Source organism: Diabrotica virgifera, chromosome 10 (genome assembly GCF_917563875.1).
Source record: "Diabrotica virgifera virgifera chromosome 10, PGI_DIABVI_V3a".
Taxonomy (NCBI): Eukaryota; Metazoa; Arthropoda; class Insecta; order Coleoptera; family Chrysomelidae; genus Diabrotica; species Diabrotica virgifera.
Window position 1 is genome coordinate 31,766,960 of NC_065452.1, and position 21,468 is coordinate 31,788,427.

General features: G+C 34.3%; 1 protein-coding gene across 1 annotated transcript in view; it reads right to left on the reverse strand.

Moving 5' to 3' along the window:
- LOC126878585 (uncharacterized) overlaps positions 1 to 21,468 on the reverse strand; it is a 180,572-nt gene that overhangs the window by 129,254 nt on the left and 29,850 nt on the right. The window lies entirely within an intron of this gene.

Sequence of the window (21,468 nt, forward strand, 5' to 3'; positions counted from 1 at the left end):
AAATGTATATGTGTATTTCTCCTGAACCAGAATATTTTTTCAGTTTCACACTTAAATTATATGAAAGCTAAGTCCTGATGTCCATTATGCTGGACCTGTCATATTATGTGTGTCAAATAGTTTTTATAGATTTTCGTTTATTGTTTTCACAAATGAGGAGAGAAAATAGAAAATATTGTTAAAATAATAAAAACTTTTTTCTTGGGGCTGAAGAGGTTATACAGTCCGTCTAATTTACTTCCCGTTGCACGTCATTATTTACGTTGGAGATCTGAGTTGACATTGTTGCCCAATTACAAAAAATTCTTGAATTCATTTTAAATCAAATACATCACACAATTTTTGCGGAAGTGGATTATACAGCAAAACAAATTATTATTCAATGTAAATAAATAAAAACTTAAGAAATAGAAAACAATAATTAAGTTATACATAATCTTACGTTAAAGTACATAATAAAAACAGTAAATATAATGAAACAAATACTTATAGTAAAGAATATAAACAAATATGAAGTGTCATCACCGCACTGTCAAATAAATGTTACCAATTTATGCCAAAATATCACCTTCGTTCGATTATAGTTACAGTGAATTCCGAACAAATGTGCTTTATAAAAACGCTTTATAATCCATTTCTACAAATTAAATGAAACATATTATTGTGTATTTCTTTAAGTTAACATTAATAGAAATCTCAAAATATTATTTATACGTGTATATAATAAAATATGCCTAGTGGCTGTAACGCCAGTGTACTCGGCAAAGTGATTCTAAAAAAGAACACACCTACCGCCTAAATAATTCGTGTTGGTATCATGTGACGTCTCGGGCTATGACGCGGATGACGTGCAACGGTAAGTAAATTAGATGGAGTATACATTGTTTATACATTGTTCAATCGTAATAAAACCGAAGTTTTGCGTCGATAAGTTACAATGGATGAACCATCATGGCTCCATCATTTTACACCGGAGTCCAATTGACAGTCAGCCGAGTGGATTGCACGTGATGAACCGACTCCAAAGCGTTGAAAGATGTAACAATTTTAGGAAATTTTAGGAAATTGTATTATTTGTTATTGATATTATTTTTCTGTTGACTGTATGTAAGCTTTGTCCATAAAATTGTAAAAATTTTCAGTGACAATAAAGCATATTTCTATTCTATTCTATAACAGTCGGCAAGGCTATGGCATCAGTATATTGGGATACGCATGGTATAATCCGGACGAATAAATTAAAACTCATATAGAAATTGCAAGAGGAGCATTTATGGATGAGAATGGATGAGAATAGACTCCCAAAAATTGCCCTAGAAAACAACCCACCCGGTTCAAGACCCTCCGGAAGACCACCCCAAAGATGGAGGGATAGTTGGCAATCTACCTCCCAGCAAATTAAACAAAGGCAGCTTCAGAATTAAACAGATCGAAAGATCCCCAAAAAGTAAAAGAAGAAGAAGAACCATTTATGAAACTTAGATCTATTCTGAGCAACTCTCAGCTGAATTTACAACTAAGAATCAGGTTCCTAAAATATTATGTGTAACCTGTATTACTATATGGATGTGAAACCTGGATCATGAAGTTTAACATGATGAACAAATTAGAAGCCGTCGAGATGTGGTCATATCATAGAATGCTCAGAATATATTGGGTTCAACGCATTTCAAACAGAGAAGTCTTAAACAGGGTAGGTCAAGGCGAAGGTGACTTAATCAAGATGATAAAAAAGAGAAAGCTTGAATATCTCGGGCATATAATGAGAGGTAGCAGATACAGGATGCTGCAACGGAAAGATCGACGGACTTACTTTACTTTATCGTGTCCGGATATGTCATTTATAAAATTTCGGCCCAGTATCGGGCTACGTCGGTTCCATGTTGGCGAGCTACAAATCTTCGAGGGTACACCGATAAGGACAGTTTCTGCATATAAAAAGATGTTCCATATTCTGCATTTCTACATAGTCACAGTTCACATCATCTTGGTCTATTTTCCCCCATTTTACCATGTTTAATTTCACTGGAGCGATTTTTAGTTATCCTATTCATAGTTTTCCAAGTTTTAAAGTCTAAAGACTGGCCGGTCCACTGAACCTGAGGAAGAGGAAAATACTCAGGCGATTCATTCTGCACTGTTCCAAGGAAGCTTTTCCTGGATTTTAGTCGCTTTCGTGGTGTTTGAGCTTTGTATAGAGCATGCCGCTCGTTCGCAATCTGTTTAATTTTCTCTATGTACTCTGCAACGCCTCTGCGTGTTGAGGGTTCTGTAAAACCCGCTGCTTTATATAAGCTTGAGAGTGGTGTTGGTTTCATGCACCCCGTTACTATCCTTTGACTCTCCTAAGGAGAGTCAAAGAAGATAGTGCGGAAACTCTGACTGTTGCCCAAAAATGGGGAAAAATTCAACATACCCTAGTGTCAGTTGGAAAAGAAACCCTCAAACCACTTGAGAAAAAACAAAACCTTGGATTACAGTATAAATTCTTGAACTTATGGAAGAACGAAGAAAACATAAAGCAAAAGACCCGAATAAATACAAAGAAATTCAAAAAAACATCATAAAGAAATAGAAAATCTGGGTAAAAAGTAATGTCTGGGTCTGGTTAATTTACACAAAAAAATCAAAGAAATGGCAGGTTCTAGAAAAAGCACAAGAACGATATCCTTCAAAATGATAAAGGGGATATTATTACTGATGTGAAGAAGAGATTTTGTCACTGGACCAATTTCATCCAACAACTATTTAATGATGAAAGAGAAGAACTGTCATTAGAAATCACAGAGGATACCGGACCACCAATATTAAGAGAAGAAGTCATCTATGCCATCAAAAACACAAAAGAGGGTAAAGCTACTGGACCAGATGATGTGCCCATCGAATTATTAAAACTTATTGAAGAAGATGTTATTGATGTAATTGTTGACTGTCACAATCCCCAGACACTGGCTGCAATCGACCTTTGTAGCAATTCCCAAAAAATCAAGTGCAACAACCTGCTCAGATCACAGAACAATATCTTTAATGAGTCACACGCTTAAAACATTTTTGAAAATAATACACAGCAGAATTGTTAAAACATTTGAATGTGAAATTAGTGACACACAATTTGGCTTTAGAAATGGTGTGGCACAAGTTCGGCTTGAATTTGCTGGCCCAGAGATGCATGGACATGAATCAGGATATGTACTTGTGTTTTGCAGACTTTGAAAAGGCATTTGATAAAGTTCAACATAAAAAACTTGTAGATATATTAAAAAGCAAAGATATTGACAGTCTTAATATAAAAATTATATCTAATATATATTGAAATCAAACTGCCAAGGTAAGAGTTGACAACCAGGAAACCCAAGACATCCAAATACAGAGAGGAGTCCGTCAGGGTTGCGTGCTGTCCCCACTACTCTTCAATGTCTACAGTGAAGCGGTATTTCAAGAAGCGCTCTCAGATTCAATAGAAGGTATATCTATCAATGGAGAAGTTTTGAACAACTTACGTTTTGCAGACGATGCAGTAATAATAACGGATAACAACAATGATTTACAGAACGTAATGCAACGCTGCCATGAGTACGGACTGAAGATGAATTTAAAGAATGAAAGAAGAAAAAAAGAATCAATTAAAGAAGAAAAACTAAATGCATGATCATCACTAAATCAACACACGCAAACATTAAATTGACTATTGAAGATACTGTAATTGAGAGTGTTGATAACTACAAATACTTAGGAACATGGAAAACAAAATGTAGACCAAACCAAAGAAATTAAGATACGTATTGAAATAGCACGTGCATAATTATTGAACTTAAGAAGTTTCTTGGTTGTCGGGATATAAGGTTAGAACTATGCCTAAGAATGCTTCGGTGTTACGTGTTATCTACTCTTCTTTATGGCTTGGAAGCGTGGACATTAAAACAAGTCCATCTGAATAAGTTGGCCGCCTTTGAATTTTGGTGTTACAGAAGAATACTACGAATATCATGGATTCAAAAAATGTCAAACCTGGAAGTAACTAGAAGGATAGGAAATAAAACGTGATTAGTTACTTGTTCAAGCCATTTTAACTACAGCTTTTTCAAAAATAAGCACTTTAAACCGATCAAACTTACAGATCATACAAATAATACATAAGCAAAGTAACTTGTCAAGTGGTAATGATAAAATTTATTTGTGATGCTAATTAGGGGGTGATTTTCGCGATTTTTTTTACCAAAAAATAAAAGGGACCAACAATATTTTGAGCGTAACTCACTTACTTTTAATGTTAGAAGTTTTTTTAAAAAACAAAAATAAACTTTTTTTAAACACTTTAAAAAATTTAAAATGAATTTTCCCCGAAAAGTGCTCCGTTTTTGGGTTATTTCACATTGAAATATTCGATTTGGAATTTGACGAAGAAGAACCTACTTTTCATTAGCTACAACTCTGCTTCTACTGGGTCTACAGACCTCACGCATACACCATTTTTTAAAATTTTTTATAGGTTATATTTTTGTTAAGAATATTTTTTTCGATAAAATACTTGCTTTTTGAGTTATCTCCGAAAAACCGTCTAAAAACATTTTTTTTATGGCATAGACTTGGTTGTCAATTAGCCAGTCACAACTTTTTTGTTTTCTATTCATACATAAAGAAGGCAATGAGGTCCTTAGAGTTCCATAGCAAACTCTTCCACAGCTCTCTACTCAGTTCAAAAGCTGCAGCTGGCCGCTATGGACTATCCAAGTTGCTCACCACATTTTTCCATTATACATCTTCTTCTTCTTCTTCTTTTTCCATATGTACATAATATATCAAATTATCAGGATTAATCAATTTAGAGGTTAATTTTAGTTTCACAGATAAATTTCATTAAACAATCATATATATTTTTGCTGTTCAGAGACAATAGACAGGATATATTGAAAAAAATGTTTTTGTTCAAAATGAACATATTCACTCGCAAATAACTCGAAAAGTATTGACTTAGCGAAAAAACTCTATAGAACAAAAGCTGTTTAGAATTAGTCATTTTATCCAATTCGGGTCTTATTTTGAATGTATATTTTTCACCTTCGAGAGGGGGTATTCCCCTCCATTTTTGTAAAATGGAGGGGATGTAGAATTGTTAACTTTTTCTTATATAATAATAGATAATTTCAACTACCTATTCCCAAATTTTTATCCTTCCTTTATTTTTTTTTTGGTCTCAGATTGTTCTTTGTTCGATCTAAGTGGACAAACACAGATACAATTGTTTAGAATATCAAAGGTATAATAACGGATGAAATGTGTTACAGAAATCTAAGAAGTAAAAGTTAATTGATCAAAAATACTTGTGGCTTAAGGCAGTAATAGTTCCATGTGTTTAAATGTAGTGTTTGAGCTTATTCAGCCACAATTAGTAACATGAACTTACTCAATTAAAATCGGTGCATTTACTCATGAACGCCCTAGCAAATATAAGAATTATTAGAAAATTATCCATATCCAAGCATTACTTCCTTGTTTACTTTTCATCAGCGAGGAACTTAATCTCTAAAAACGCTTTCCACAATTTCCTGTTCCATCGTCATGTTCACGTTACACCGTATAGAGCCCATCTCTTTTGATGCAATCAATAACTCTACAGGACGGCACAATTTTTCAGAAAATACGACGAGAAGGAAGAAAGGATTTGAAGTGGTTTTTGCTATTGATTTTACTGGCAAGTATCTAAAATGTGTACATTTGTCTGTCTGTAACACATTTTTCTTACACTGATATTTATATATGTATAATACATTGGTAAGATTAAGAAATGATGTTAAAAAAAACATTAGACGATAATCAATGCGGCTTCAGACCAGGAAGAGGCACAACAGATTTAATATGCACAGTACAGCAGCTAGCAGAGAAAGCACTACATATTAATGATAAACTATACTTCGGTTTTGTCGATCTTGAAAAAGCTTTAGCATAATTTTGCACACTGCTACCTTTGGAAATCCTTCGCCTTCCAGTTCCTCGTTTACCTTCTACTATTCTACTTTTCTCTGTAAGGTTAGTTGCAGCAGTTCATATCGCTCGCTGTTCCTTATAGACCAGGGCATTTAGCACTAAAAACACCCGAATAAATAAATTTTTAAATACAGCACCTAGAGACTTGCAGTTTTTTGCATTATGTTCAGGATGACGCCAGGAAAAAAGTCTACTATTCAAAAATGGGTGGAAATGCATAATTGCACTGTAAAGTGCATAAAATGCATCCAAAATTGCATAAATATAAAAATAAAGTCAAAATCAGTATACTAAGGAACACAATTTATTATTTGGGGGGTTTTGGGGTCACTGAATACGATTACGCCATCAGAACTGATCCTTAGATCACCTGGTGCCCAAGGTCACGGCAAGAGACGTCATCTTCTGGAGTTTCGAGGGCTTTCGGTATCAAATTGATGCAAACTGATTACTTACGGGCTTTTGAGGTCGCTAAACACGAATATGCCATCAAGAACGACTCCCTGTGCACCTGGAACCCAAGCTCACTGCAAGGGGCGTCCTCTTCTGGAGTTTCGAGGGCTTTCGGTATTAAATTGATGCAAACGGATTACTTACGTGTTTTTGGGGTTGCTAAACATAAATGTGATCTCAGAATTGAACTCCGGAGTATCTGGTGATCAGGATCGCTACTAGGGCACGTCATCTTCTGCAGTTTCGAGGGTTTTCGGCATAAAATGAATGCAAATGGATTACTTGGGGAGTTTTTAGGTCGCTAAACACGAATATGCCATTAGAACAGACCCACGGAGCACCTGGTGCCCAGGGTCACTGCCAGGGACGTCATCTTCTGGAGTTTCGAGAAATTTCGGCATTAAATTGATGCAAATGGATTACTGAAGGGCTCTTGAGGTCGCTAAATACGAATATGCCATCAAAACCGAATCCCGGAGAACCTGGTGCCTAAGGTTATTGCTAGGGGCGTCATTTTCTGGAGCTTCGAGAGTTTTCGGTACTAAATTGATGCAAACGGATTACTCATAGCTTTTTGGGGTTGCTGAAAGCGAATACGCCATCAGATCTCACCCTCAGAACACCTGGTGCATAATGCAGGTCATCTTCTGTAGTTCCGAGAGTTTTCGGCATTCAATTTATGCAAACGGATTACTTACTAATCGGATTTTGTTGAACACGATTGCGTCATCAGAACAGACACCAGAGCACCTGGTACCTAGGACACGTCATCTTCTGGAGTTTCGAGGGATTTCGGTACTTAATTGATGCAAATGGATTACTTATGGGTTTTTGGGTTTCTGAACATAACTACGCCATCAGAACAGACACCAGAGCACCTGGTGCCTAAGGCACGTTATCTTCTGTAGTTTCGATAGTTTTCGGTACTAAATTAGTGCAAACGGATTATTCTTGAGCTTTTGAGGTTCCTGAATATAAATATGCCATCAGACCCAACCCACGCAACATCTGGTGCTTAATGCAGGTCATCTTCTGGAGTTTTGAGTGTTTGCGGTACTAAATTGATAAAAACTGATTACTCATGGGTATCTCAGGTACCTGAACACGAAAACGCCATCAGAACAGACACCGAAGCACCTGGTGCCTAAAGCACGTTATCTTTTGGAGTTTCGAGAGTTTTCGGTACTAAATTGATGAAAAATGGATTACTTTTTGGTTTTGGGGTTGTTGAACACGAATATGGCTTACATGAGGAATTCTGAAGTATCTAGTGATTACGGTGATCACTAATAATGCCAACGCATAATAAAATTCATGTCAAAAATTAAATAGATCAACATAGTAGAGTTCGTATTCCGTAAACCCAAAAACCCATGAGCAATTAATTTACATAAATTCGGTACCAACATTTTTCTTAACTCCATAAGATGATATACCTTAGGCACCAGGTGCTCCGGTGTTTGTTCTGACGGCGTATTTGTCTTCAGCAACCCCAAAAACTCATGAGTAATCCGTATGAATCTATTTAATGCCGAAAACCCTCGAAACTCCAGAGGATAACGTGCCTTAGGCCCAGATGCTCCGGTGTCTCTTCTGATGGGGTATTTGTGTTTAACAATCCCAAAAACCCGTGAGTAATCTATTTGCAACAATTGAGTACCTTAAACTTTTAAAACTCCAGAAGATGACGTGCCTTAGGGACCAAGTCCTCCAGTGTCTGTTCTGATGGGGTAAAACCCCCCGAATAATTTATTTTCATCAATTTAATGCTGAAATTCCTTAAAACTTCGGAAGATGACGTCCCTTGTAGTCACCTTGGCCATCAGGTGCACAGGGTTGTTTGTGATGGCATATTTATATTTAGCGACCTCAAAAACCCTCCAGTAATCAATTTGCATCAATTAAATGCCGAACTCCCTCGAAACCCCAGAAGATTACGTACCCTGCAGTGACCTTGGGCACCAGGTGATCCGGTGGTCTGTTCTGATGGCATATTCGTGTCTAACACTACCCCCGAAACCCATTTTTATCAATTTAACGCCAAAATCCCTCAAAACTCCAGAAGAGGACGTCCCCTGCAGTGACGTTGGGCTCCAGGTGCACAGGGGGTCGGTTTTGATGACATATTCGTGTTTATCGACCTCAAAAACCCTCCAGTAATCCATTTGCATCAATTAAATGACGAAAATCCTCGAAACCCCAGAAGATGACGTACCCTATTATAGCGACCCTGGGCATAAGGTACTCCGGAGTTCTGTTCTAATATAATATTCGTGTTTACCGACCCCAAAAAACCCGTGAGCAATCCGTTTACATCAGTTTAATGCCGAAAACACTCAAAACTCCAGAAGATTACGTGCCCTAGTAGTGATCCTGGGCACAAGGTACTCCGGAATTCAATTCTGATGGCATATTCGTGTTTAGCGACCCCAGAAACCCGTAAGTGATCCGTTTGCATCAATTTAATACCGAAAGCACTCGAAACTGCAGAAGGTGACGTCCCTTGCTGTGACCTTGGGCACCAGGTAATCCGGTGGTCTATTCTGATGGCATATTCGTGTTTGGTGACCTCAAAAACCCCAGAGTAATCCGTTTGCACCAATTTAATACAGAAAGCTCTCGAAAGTCCAGAAGATGATGTACTTTGCAGTGACCTTGGGCACCAGGTGATCCAGAGGTCTGTTCTGATGGCATATTCGTGTTTAACCACCTCAAAACCCCCCCGAATAGTCCAGTTGCATCAATTTAGTGAGGAAATCCCCAGAAACTCCAGAAGATGACGTGCGTTAGTAGCGACCCTTGCCTTGGCACCAGGTACTCCGTAGGTCAATTCTGATGGCATATTAGTACTTACTGACCCCTTAAACCCGTAAGTAATCAGTTTGCATCGATTTAATGCCAAAAACCATCGAAACTCCAGAAGATGACGTCTCTTGCCGTGACTTTGGGCACCAGGTGATCTGGGGGTCAGTTCTGATTGCGTAATCAGACTTTATTTTTATATTTATGCAATTTTGGATGCATTTTATGCACTTTACGGTGCACTTATGCATTTCCACCCATTTTTGAATAGTAGACTTTTTTCCCGACATCATCCTGAACATATTGCAAAAAACTGCAAGTCTCTATGTGCTGTATTTAAAAATTTATTTATTTTGTGCTAAATGCCCTCGTCTATTATGATGTGATCGAGGTATTCGATGTTGGCTGTTTTTATTGTGGTTAACAGCTCTTTTTTAAACGCTTTTCTTTAGTTCAATAGTTTGCATCAAATATTTAGACGTTAATTTGACTGCCTTTCTCCAATGCAAATGAATGAAAATTTGCAGACATATGCATTCGCGGTAACAATACACGAATAGTTAATAAACATTTTTTATATTTATTAATTGTTTAACTAAAAAAAAAACGATTTTAATGGAAAATGCTTAAATTCTGTTGTTTTTTCCAATGTAAAAACTTGAAACTTTTACAGATTGTAGCTAATGATATGAACTATACATAATTTCACTTTTTACGTTAATTGTTTACGTTATGCTTCATAAATAAACAATAGAGTTTCAAATTTTGAACGCTCATATATTTGTGTATATCAAAATCGGCGCTTATTCGTGTCAAATTTCAATAAGATACTAAATAAAACTTCAACCAAAACTCGAATTAAAAAAAATCGTGTTTTTATCGTAGTCTTAGAAAAACCACCGGTAGAGACGATTTGTGCTACAATTAACATTAGAATTCGTTTTGGCGTATTAATTAAACGCTTTTCTTTAGCTCAATCGTTTGGGTCAAATCTTTAGACGTTCATTTGACTGCCTTTTCTTCAATGCAAATGACTGTAAATTTCCAGACATATGCATTCGCAGGAACAATACACGAATATTCAATAAAAACATTTTTTATGTTTATTAATAATTGTTTAAATAAAAAACGATTTTAACGGAAAATGCTTAAATTCTCTTGTTTTTTACAATGAAGAAACTTGAAACTTTTACAGATTGTAGCTAATTTTATGAACTATACATAATCTCAAGTAAAATTTAATAAAAATTTTGGCTTGGTTTAAAAATATTAGTTTAAAAAGCCCCTATAGGGATACAAACATAGAAACAAAACGTTTTCGCTCTGTAACAAGAGCTTCATCAGTGTTACAAGAACATGGTGAGCCAACCAAAAAATACAAAGGTCAAAGCCTTTCAAAAACAGACTAAAAGTCTTACATAGATGCAAACATGGAAAAATCCAAAGGATGGATAAAATTCCTATGGCTACGGCCCTAGGGCAACATATGACTCCCACACGTGGTAAGTGGGTCAATAGGTAACAATTAGTTCATTATGTTACAAGATGTGACAGACAACGAGTTCATTATGTTACAAGAGGTGACAGTTGCCTGTCACCTCTTGTCTAACTAATTGTTAACTATTGACCCACTTACCACGTATGGGAGTCATATGTTGCCCTAGGGCCGTAGCCATAGGAATTTTATCCATTCTTTGGATTTTGCCATGTTTGCATCTATGTAAGACTTTCAGTCTGTTTTTGAAAGGCTTTGACCTTTGTATTTTTTGGTTGGCTCACCATGTTCTTGTAACACTGATGATGCTCTTGTTACAGAGCGAAAACGTTTTGTTTCTATGTTTGCAGCCCTATAGGGGCTTTTTAAACTAATATACCTTTTACCAAGCCAACATTTGTATTAAATTTTACTTGTAATTAACGGTATACACCCAGCTACACGAAATTCTTCCTTGTGGATTTTTATACATAATTTCACTTTTTACCTTAATTGTTTACGTTATGCTTCATAAATAAACAATAGAGTTTCAAATTTTTTGCCGATTCCGACTACTTTTCATGTTTAGTACATCATAATATGTTTTATACATATTTTAATAAACATGACGATATATTTTAATGTTTGAAAAGTGTAAGACTAAAAAGTAAAAAATAAAAAAATATAAAAAATTTTTTTAAGAAATGCTTTTCTTTAGTTACTAGTGACTAAAATTAAAAATATTATAAAAAAATAAACTAAAAAGCAAAAAAAAAATTGAAAAATCTAACACATTCGTTAAAGAAAAGCGTGGGGCGAAAACCGTTTATTCGATGAAGACGCGCCACGCTTTTCTTTGACGAATGTGTTCGATTTTTCCATTTTTTTTATTTTTTGATTTTTAGTTGATTTTTTTTATAATATTTTTAATTCTAGTCACTAGTAACTAAAGAAAAGCGTTTCTTAAATTTTTTTTTCATATTTTTTTTATTTCTTTTTGTATTCTCAATAAAACCCCCTGATTAGTAACGTGATCGCTATAAGATATCTTCAGGATTCGACAATAAAGCCACATTTCGAAAGCCTCAATTTTTTTGAAGGTGGCGTCTGTGAGAGTCCACGACTTAACGCCGTACAGTAAAATAGGAAAGATATAACATTGTACGATTGTAGTATCCTGACTTTTATGGGTATTGATAAATCATGACATTTAAATAGCTTAGCCATTTTTTGAAACGCAGATCTTCCTTTCTTTATCTTAAATTTGACTTCTAGGGAAAATTTATTTATTTTACATTATGATTTTATTACAAAGAAGCACAAAGAAGTGTCAAACACTTATTATTGTTGTGTCAAATAACCAAAAAGACCTACAAAAAAGTTTTCCAATTTGGAATGAATGTTTTAATAAATACACAATGAAAAACTTTAAACCTTAATTTTCTAAAAATTTGAATTTTGTACAGTACCTTCATCTACTCGTGTCTTCAATTAAAAATGAAAAATTTTACGTTGATTTTAAATTTTAATCCTTTTGATAATTATAAAACATACAACAGTAAAAAATACGCAACGGACCGTGCATGGAACTCACCGCAGCGAACGTGTTAAATTCAACCACTACCTTGACATTATCCCTTAGTTTAATACTTTATGTAACTATTGAAAGTTTCGAAGTTTGCTGCAGGCGCTGCATGCAGCCAAAACAGTATTCGAACTAAGCGACTCTAAAACATCTGAACACCAGTTTGGTTCATCACAAGATTCATCACTTTCTCCATTTTAGCGTTCAACAGGATTATTTTGATCGTATTTACATTTCAAAATAAATCTTAATACACTGATCACTAGAGCTCGGGAAATATGCAAAATTCATATTAAGTAGAATCTATGTTTAAAAATAATAAACTTTTATTCTCTAAGTTAAAATATATAAACAATAAAGTTTTTGCTAATAAAAGTGTTATTTGAAAGAATAGAGTATGTGTTTTTATTTTGCAATATTTATTTATACCGAAATATAATAAAAATTAAAATGTATCAATCATTATCAAAGGTCATTGGAATGCCCAATAAGAGCAAACTATCCGCTGTCCTGCGCGTAGCACCAATAATGAATGTTTATTTAAAAAAATTCCTGACGCCGTGGTAGTTAATCGATTTTAATTTTGCAAAATTGCAAATGAAAGGTACAGTTCACTTCTATACGCAAAAAAAATTTCAACTTGCTATCTGCTTTATTTTCAGTCCTGTAACATTTTGAAAAAATGAATTTTTTTTGCGAAAGCTGGATTGCAAAATTTATTTTGCAAAATCTATTGAACCGATCTTAATGAAATTTACAGTATTATTTTAATGTATCATATAGTTTTTCTGGGTGAAATATGAAGGTCCTAAGTGTAGCACAAATGGTTGAAAAACGTAAAATGCGAATACTTGTTTTTGTATGTTTCTTTCGCAATTATCGCTATTTTGCAACAAAGGTGACTTTTTTATAAATTCTTAACTAATTCTATATTGTAGGAAATTTAATTACGCAACGTTTATGTGAGTACAACTTTTCTCGAAAATGAATACTTTATAAGTTATAATCAGAAAACGAAGAAAAAAATCGAATTTTTCCTTCATTTTTTGACAGTTTGATTATTTAAACAATGTTCCGGACCTTTTTGAGAGGGAGGATAACTCAAATATTATTATTTGATTTATGTTCAAGCAATTTCTGCAAAAAAATTTGAGTCACCTCTCAACGTCCAAATGTGCTAATATTTTTACAGATGAGCCCTGGTCTAGTATAATATAGAATCTTTCCTGGAATAAAGGACAAATTGTAACATGCGTTAGTTCTTATCGATGATTAGCTTTCTATTGTAAAAACTTTATTTATTTATTTTACTTTATTCTTTATGAAATGATGAAAGGTTACAGAACAATACTATTTATAGGTTTTAGATTTTTATACAATACCTAAAGTTACACGGACATGAACAAGTGAAGCGAAAGGGGGGGCTAGGGAAGAGAAACTACAATGGAAATCGATTAATTGAATTTTGCAAACAAAATGAACTTGTAATAGGTGGAAGTATCTTTAAACATAAGCGGATACGTAAAGGAACATGAAAACCACCAGGAGCGAGGTACAAGAACCAAATAGACCACATAAAAATTGTATATAAATGGAGAATAGGGTGGTTCGAAAAAAACTTTTTTTTTATTTCAGATCGCTATACTGCGCAAAAGTTGCCATTGGTATAGACTTATAAAAAGCACTAATTATTATGTTTTTATTAATTTGTCTTCCGGTCGCGCAATGCCGTCGAAGTTAGCAAAAATTGTGAAAAACCTTAATTTTTCATATATTTTTTTTAACAGGCCAGACGGTTTTAATTGCGTTCCTATACCATGAATTAACTACTAAAAGTATGTAAAATCAATATAAATGCACTATAAATTTGTTTCATATCTTCCGGTCGCGCAACTTAATACAAAATAAGTAAAATTAGTAGTTTTTGCAAAATTTCAAAGTTTGACTGTTTTAACTATTTATAATGGGAAATATAAATTTATAAAGATTTATAATGTTGTCTTTTTAAAGACAGATCACATGCTATGATTTTTTTGTGACGGATATTCTTGAGTTGGGGTTGATTTCATGTAATCGAATGAACTATCTTTCAGTAAAGTCGTCCCAGGAACGCAACTCATAAATATTGGCAATATCATTTTAAAGTCTTCTACTTGTATTTTGACAACGGCACCCGATTTGGGCGTCGAAACGTTAATAAAAATCATTTTTTAATAATGTTGTGGCTTATTTCCCATTATAAATAGTTAAAATTGTAAAAATGCCACAAGAAAATAGCTTCAGAACAACATTTGACTGTTTGGTACAATTTAACCATACGACTTTTAGAGTCGGTATAGTTTAATTCAATTCCAATAATATATTTAAAATCCAATCATATAAGATAAATTTTGATATTCAAGTGGAATTCGGTCGCGCAGCTTCATCAAAAACAGCTGACTACCGAGAGGCTAGGCGAAAGTGACGAATGCCAGCGAAACGCGCGCAGCCACAAATAAAGATACATGTGGGAATACCTCTACAATGGAGTATATGTCTTCTTCATTACAACGAACTACCATTCCACCATCTTTTCCAACACTTAGATGAAAATACAACAGGCCCAATAGGATATTCCGGACCAATTGGAAAGGCCCTACCTGATTGTGAAAGACTACCACTTATTACTTTTAATCCTATTGATTGTGAGATTCCAAAAGTTGACAAGCGTATTCTTAGCAAGCACCAATAATTGTACTTGCTTGAGATATCAGAAGTCATCAAGTCAGGACATTGTTCAGAAGGCTTTGTAGTGGGTACGTGATCCTAGCCCAATGTCACATAAAAGATGGCTTACTACTGCAAACCGAGTTTTGCGTTCTACATCAGTGTGTCCAACCCTTCTGAAAATCTGAGAGAGATTGTCACATTCATTCTCAAATGTTATAATATGCATATGTGGTTTGCTACAAAAATAAACCACAAATTCACAGATGGGCCTAGACATGATTACAAAATCATTGAATCTTCAAGGTACTGACCAGAAGAGCTTCTTCAAGTTGTTGATTCCGTTTTACAACGGAATGCTTAATTTGCCCATCCCGAAAATTTACTTTTGGCTGTGGTAACTGATGACAGAAACCATATCCGAGAGCTGGGCTTTAGGCGTATCATGAAGGAAAAGGAAGCAATATCTGAAAGTGACTCTATCAGAATCTTTAAATCACCAAACTTAAACTTTGAAGCTAAATAGTATTACGAAATTATCAAATGGAACACCAGTACACTGACTCCCCTCTACTGCTAAGAGCATTGACTAATGAAGAGATAAAACAGTATGCGAGCAATAACTTCAAGCCTGTTATAAGTATACATACTTTACCATGCCATACGCAGGCAGTTGAAAGATGCGTTAAGTTGGTGACCGAAGCTTCAAGTAAAGTGTGTGGACACAGTTGCAGAGATGGCTATATTAGAACCACATTATTGCACCACTCAGCGATGCCAACGATTAAAATCAACAACAACTGGTAGTCTTTCACAATCAGGTAGGGCCTTTCCAATCGGTCCGGATATCCTATAGTGCCTGTTGTATTTCCATCTAAGTGTTGGAAAAGGTGGCGAAATGGCAGTTCGTTGTAATGGAGAAGACAAATACTCCATTGTAGAGGTCTTCCCACATGTATCTCTATTTGTGGCTGCGCGAGCTTCGCTGGCATTCGTCACTTTCGCCTCGCCTCTCGGTAGTCTGCTGTTTTTGACGAAGCTGCGCGACCGAATTCCACTTGAATATCAAAATGTATCTTATAGTCTTGGATTTTAAATATATTATTGTAATTGAATTAAACTATAGCATATCTAAAAGTCGTATGATTAAATTGTACTAAACAGTCAAACTTTGAAATTTTGCAAAAACTACTAATTTTACTCATTTTGTATTATGTTGCGCGACCGGAAGATATGAAACAAATGTATAATAAGTGCATTTATATTGATTTTACATACTTTTAGTAGTTAATTCATGGTATAGGAACGCAATTAAAACCATCTGGCCTGTTTAAAAAATAAAAAGAGAAATTAAGATTTTTCACAATTTTTGCTAACTTCGATGGCATTGTGCGACCGGAAGACAAATTTATTAACAAAATAATAATTAGTGCTTTTTTCAAGTCTACACCAGTGGCAACTTTTGCGCACTATAGCGATCTGAAATAAGAAAAAAAGTTTTTTTCGAACCACCCTAATGAAGAAGCTGGTTGCAAGATATCAGGAGCTTAAGAGATGCTGATGTGGAGTCAGATCACATGCTAGTCAGAGCGAAACTAAGAATGAAATTAGCCAGAGATAAAAACCAAAAGACCATTAGAAGGAACAAAGACAACGTCGATGCTCTAAAACAAGGAAGTACTATAAATTTACTGAGAAACTGGCAATTAACCGAACTATATCATATCAAACTGGAGAGTCAGTCTAAAAAACATAGAAGCACTTAATGAAGTAATAATTTGAAAGAGAAGAAACAATCGGAATGAAAAGAAGAGAAAAGTGGAAAATCAAAATGTCGAGAAAACATGGAAATCATTTTGTGAACATAATAAAATATGACCAAGATAGTAGAAAAACCTAGTGTATCAAATATATTCAAGAACAAACAATGTATGGCCTAAGAAATATTAGTCCTTATGGAACAAAGAAGAGAAGACAAGGACAAAGCAGAAGAATACAGAAAAAAAAGGAACAATAAAACAAAAAACATGAGCAGCTAAGAAAATAATTAGAAAAAAAGCATATTCAATATGCTCAAGAAAGTTCGTGAAGTTGCTGGCCTGTGAAAACCGCTAATAATCTAGTCTAGTAGATAATACAGAAAAAATTATCATTAATGAACGAGAAATTCTTGATACATGGAGTAACTATACACAGTGTTTCATTACGAATCTCCCATCTCTGAGTTGTAGATTCTAGACGTCAAAATATTAAAATTTAACGTAAATCACTTAAATAAAATGTCGCTACTTACTGAGTTACAGGGTATTTTATTTAAACATTTAAAAACTATTTTTGCTCAGTATTTTAAAACTATTCGACGTATCCTTTTCATACTTGGCAGAAAGTGTAGGTAATATACACCCTATGAAATTAGGTATGTTAAATAAACGTTTCTGGCTACTACCAGAGGCGTACAGGGGAAGGTGAATGGTTGACCCTTCCCAAATTCTACGCCACTGACGGAATTGCCATTTTACCGCAGTTTTTTATTATACCTTATCTATGATATTACCTACCTTAGACAGACAGAGTGACCCACACAGACGTATTCACACGAATGTGTAAAGAGACGGAATTACTACCAACTGTTAAAAGGAAGAAGGCGTCAGATCTGTGTGTGATCTTGTGTGTCCTATAATGAGAAGTACAGTCTGGAAATGCAAGCCAGTAAAAAGAGAAAGAAGAAGAAGAAGTACAGTCTGCTACAGCTTGTAGTGGAAGACAAGATTGAAGTTAGAAGAGGTTGAGGCAGAAAGAGAATGGTTCCAAATATCAGAAGCTGTAAACATGCGGAACAAGCCAGAGAAACCTATCGTTTCTTGTTTGTGTGGGATTGCTTATTTCAGTGTGTTACCCCTATGATACCTCTATACTAAATTCACAATCAAGATGCAGTAGAAATAAACAAACTATAGTCCAGGGCGCATCTGTTTTGAGATGGACGTTGAGAGGTGACTCAAATTTTTTTGCAGAAATTGCTTGAAAATAACTCAAATAATAATATTTGAGTTATCTTCCCACTCAAAATAGCCCGGAACATTATTTAAATAATCAAAATGTCAAAATATGAAGGAAAAATTCGATTTTTTTATTGGTTTTTTGATTATAACTTTAAAAGTATTCATTTTCGAGAAAAGATGCACTAACATAAAAGTTGCGTAATTAAATTTCCTATAATATAGAATTGGTTAAAAATTTAAAAAATAGTCACCCTTGTTGCAAAATAGCAATAATTGCGAAAAAACCATACAAAAACAAGTATTCGAATTTTACGTTTTTCAACCATTTATTCTACACTTAGGACCTTCATATTTTACCCAAAAAAACTTTAAGATACATATAGTAAAACAACACTGTAAATTTCATTAAGATCGGTTCAATAGATTTTGCAAGATAAATTTTTACAATCCAGCTTTCGCAAAAAAAATTCATTGTTTTTAAATGTTGCAGGACTGAAAATAAAGCCGATAGCAAGTTGATTTTTTTTTGTTCATAGAAGTGTACTGTACCTTTCATTTGCAATTTGCAAAATTGAAATCGATTAATTACCACGACGTCAGGAAATTTTATAAATAAACATTAATTTTTGGTGCTACGCGCAGGACAGCGGTGTTCGATTCACACAAGTTGATTTCCACCAAAATTTCTTCCAATCTTTATCTAATATATTATTTTCTTACTCTATATTTTGTTGTATTTTAATATATTAATTCCACAACAATCAAACTAATTTTAGTATTGTTTCTGAAATATTGTTTAAACAATTGCATATGTTTAAAAATAATAAAATTTTATTCTCTAAGTTAAAATATATGGACAAATAAAGTTTTTGCTAATAAAAGTGTTATTTCAAAGGATAGAGTATGTGTTTTTATTTTGCAATAAACAAATTTATTTATTTATATCGAAATGTGATAAAAATTAAAATGTATCAATCATTATCAAAGGTCATTGGAGTGCCCAATCAGAGCAAACTATCCGCTGTCCTGCGCGTAGCACCAATAATTAATGTTTATTTAAAAAAATTCCTGACGCCGTGGTAGTTAATCGATTTTAATTTTGCAAAATTGCAAATGAAAGGTACAGTACACTTCTATACGCAAAAAAAAATTCAACTTGCTATCTGCCTTATTTTCAGTCCTGTAACATTTTGAAAAAATGAATTTTTTTTGCGAAAGCTGGATTGCAAAATTTATTTTGCAAAATCTATTGAACCGATCTTAATGAAATTTACCGTATTGTTTTACTGTACCATAAAGTTTTTCTGTGTGAAATATGAAGGTCCTAAGTGTAGCATAAATGGTTTAAAAACGTAAAATGCGAATACTTGTTTTTGTATGGTTTTTTCGCAATTATTGCTATTTTGCAACAAGGGTGACTATTTTTTAAAGTTTTATCCAATTCTGTATTATAGGAAATTTAATTACGCAACTTTTATATCAGTACAACTTTTCTCGGAAATGAATACTTTTAAAGTTATAATCAAAAAACGAAGAAAAAAATCGAATTTTTCCTTCATTTTTTGACATTTTGATTATTTAAACAATGTTCCGGACCTTTTTGAGAGGGAGGATAACTCAAATATTATTATTTGATTTATTTTCAAGCAATTTCTGCAAAAAAATTTGAGTCACCTCTCAACGTCCAAATGTACTAATATTTTTACAGATGCGCCCTGGTCTACTAAGACACTTCAATGTTACAAGGAGCACTCCCAAATTAAGATTTTCAATGTATACATTGTATAAATCTCAAATCATGATTTACAAAGTTTATAAAGGGTGATTCATTTAGAGGTACTTTTTTAAAAAAGGAAAAACAATGGAAAAAATGAATTTTATTTGAAAATCTTTATTGTCGTAAAGAAGAACCATTCTCTACAATTACTTCGTAAAAATAATTTCTTTCAAATGTTGACCATGACTGCGGTTAAGACGGTCTATTCTGAAGTTCTAATTCTCGATGACGCGTTGGAGCTTTTCGAATGGTATTTGACCAGTGACTCGAGTAACATTGGCCTCCAATGCCTCAATCGTAGCCGGTTTATTCATGTAGACTTTGGACTTGAGGTAGCCCCATAGGAAAACGACTAGACGTGTGATATCACAGGATATAGGCGGCCAAGTCACTGGTCAAATAAATTGCTCACCGAACCGTTTTCTCAGTAAAGCCATGCTTTCACGGGATGTATTTCAGTTGGCGCCATATTTTTGGAACTAAATGTCACTTAAACTACGAACTTCAATTTTCGGTACCAAATAGTCCGTTATCATAGTGCGATAATAATCTCCATTTACAGTAACATTCTGGCCGGTCCAAGACATGGACCGACGATGACACGGGCACATAAACCACACAAAACAGTGGTTTTTTCTGAATGTATTGGCAACTCTTGAACCTCTTTGGTCAATGCTTCATGGGCATTTTGTTTATTCACGTCTCATTAAGCCAAAAACGGGCCTCATCGGAAAATATTTTTTTTTGCTCTAAGCGCACGAAACACATTCCTCGTTGAACGCCTATTTTCGTAATACAGCTAGATAATTTCTAGACGTTGTGCCGAGTTAAGTCTATCTAGGATGAAATGTCAAACAATACTGAATGAGAAAGCAACTTTAGGTGATACCATTTATAATCCGGTCAACTTAGACATCAAAATGCTTGGCAAATAACAAAAATTGCCGGAGAGCCAAATTTTGGTGGAGAGCTAAGGTATACCATAACAAATAAAGTTTAAAAAGTCCCCATCGATCCCATGTGTGCGTCAAAAGTTATTCGGGGTCAAAGGTCAAAATTTGAGATTTTTTGGATTTTTTTCGAAAACGGTAAGTTTTATCAAAAAAAAACCTCAAACCAAAGTTGTAGATCTTAATATTCTCTATAAAAATTGTCCTTACAATTTTTTTCCTAAGAGTTACCATTCCTGAGATATCGCGATTTTAAAAGTTACTTTATACATTATATGCACATATAAGCCACGTATATACATATGTGGCCCTTAAGACAAGTATAAATGCCTATTTGTGTCTCTTTTACATAGTATATTATACTATTCTGAAAATATTTCTTCAAAAGGTAATCAGTCCCAAACTGAATTTCCTCTATTCACGTGGCCTTGAAAAACATTTGGCTATACCATTGTTTAAAAAAGAACAGATTGTCTATTATAGGCAATGGCTACAGTATTGTCCGTAGGTCTGGTTCATAATATTATCTGTTTCTTTTAGTGCTAAAGGTTCAGTTCAAGTGAATATAAGTACTTATTACAAGCGTCTACCATTTAGTACTGTTACCGTTATTTGGCTACAAAGCTAAACAAGCTAAAAATGACGCAGATGTCCTTATAATTGAGACAGCAATTGAAAAATTTAAGGCAACAAACACAACAACTGTAGTTGGTGAAAATGTTGGTTTATTGGTA